Source organism: Varroa destructor, unplaced genomic scaffold, assembly GCF_002443255.2.
Source record: "Varroa destructor unplaced genomic scaffold, Vdes_3.0 BEIS01000003.1, whole genome shotgun sequence".
In the NCBI taxonomy this organism is placed as follows: Eukaryota; Metazoa; Arthropoda; class Arachnida; order Mesostigmata; family Varroidae; genus Varroa; species Varroa destructor.
In genome coordinates this window covers 702,602-704,432 of record NW_019211456.1, presented here as the reverse complement: position 1 = coordinate 704,432, position 1,831 = coordinate 702,602, and the positions used below count along the sequence as shown (strand labels likewise).

The 1,831-nt window shown below is 37.8% G+C and overlaps 1 protein-coding gene across 1 annotated transcript in view; it reads left to right on the top strand.

The window, feature by feature from the left end:
* Nucleotides 1-1,373, top strand: part of LOC111247835 (uncharacterized) — a 37,331-nt gene extending 35,958 nt beyond the window's left edge. Inside the window, exon 22 of the transcript XR_015323937.1 lies at nucleotides 1,291-1,373. The gene's annotated coding sequence lies outside the window, so the exon portion shown is untranslated. The remainder of the gene's footprint in view (nucleotides 1-1,290) is intronic.
* The last annotated feature ends 458 nt before the right edge of the window (nucleotides 1,374-1,831 follow it).

The following is a 1,831-nucleotide window of genomic DNA, read 5'->3' as shown; positions in this document are numbered from 1 at the left end:
ATATATATATATATATATATATATTGTTTTAATATAATATCTTGTGACAATATTATTACAGGATAGATATATATATTATTACAAAAATAAATCTGTTATATTGTGTAGCAAAGTTGCAACATTTATAAAACCAAATGCATTCAACGGTAACAAAAATAGTATATATATCTACATACATTAACATATTTACCATGCTTGTTAAGTACCAGTTTCGTACAATGCGATGGCGGCAAATTTATCTAGAGGCCAGTACGACTCGATATCGTTAAGATATACGATCGTTGACAGAATTGCAACATACCGATCTACAGCCACATTAAAATTGACACATTAGGCCATGCTTAAAAGATCGTTTCAACAAACATAAATCATTAGTGCCATTTTTAGGTGATCGGTTGGCTACCGGAATAATTACTAATAACGAGCTCGAGTGTTTTTGGAAGTTGTTTTCCGTGTAAGATTGAGCGAGTCTTGTGTGAGTAATGAAAAAGTTGCTTTTTGGCCGATTAAAATTAAACTGCCAGCGAGCCGGACGGGCAATGAAAGCTTTTAAAAGAAACGTTTAAAAGCTAATAGGAAATTTCCGCCTGCCATCGCGGTTCATACACAATACATATAGACATGTTGTTCCATTCTAGTCTACAAAACTTCTTAGTCAACGTACAAATGCCGCCCCGTAAGGCAACAGATCGAGGGGACCTGTCCGAAACATAAGATCCACAACACGTAGAGTACGCTCACACATACGCATATATATGACCCCTTGCGTGAATTGTCAAAATGTCAGGGCATTGGTATAATGTGCCATCGTTTTGTATGTTATTATTGCGGAAATAATCAAAAGTTTCACTGAATCTGATACGTTGATAAAGGCAAGCATTTATAATACACCTGGATTCGTGAAATTTTTGTTATTTTCGTACAGGTACGTGCATTCGTGCGTATCTAACACTACGGGCTGATTTGTGCGTGCAAACATATATATGAGCGTAGTACTGAGCGTATGCGGACAAACAAATACACACGAATCGTACTCAGTCGGTTATCGCGAAGTCATTACGTACCCTGCCATTTCTATGATGCTTACAAACATTCTAGTTTTTATAATAATAGGTACGATCATCAACTTGTAGACGCTTTTGTTAGCGATTAATAACGAATGCTCGATATGGTGAAAGTACTTCTAAAAGGTGGTAAAGCGTTCATGTTAAGCTTCCCTGAAAAATTGTCTCTAGCTGGCCCAAAATGCATCCGGTGACGTTGTGTCTCCTGTTTTTGGTTTGTTTACAGACGGATACAATTGATGAAGCATATATTTACTTTATTTGACACAATTTTGGACACCCCTCTTTCTATAAAATACAAAACACTCATTCGTCTCAATTGTTCAGCGTAGACGCTCGCCTAACTGCAATACCCACTTTTAAATTTAATATTTAGGCTTACAAATGTACATACAAGGTATACGTCACTATCGATTAGGACCGCCCATTAGCGCATTCTCAATGCCTAGTTGTCTGTGTAATAGACGGCAAAACGAACATCGTCATGGGGTCGCTGAACCTGTTTGGTACTGAGGAAATGAACAAAACGAGCCTCCATTGACCTAAACTAGGCAAACGATTGCGGCAATAAATCCAAATGAAATCAACCGGTCAAATTTAAACAATGGATACTGTTCATCAAAAGGATTATTGGGACGTTTATGAAGGACTCTTCGTCTTAAGCAATGGCTGAGTTGCTACAGAAATAGCAACCCATAGGTACTGACTGCTCCGTTCTGTTCTTCGCTATGACCATCATCGAACTCGTTCTCCATCAGCGACCACTG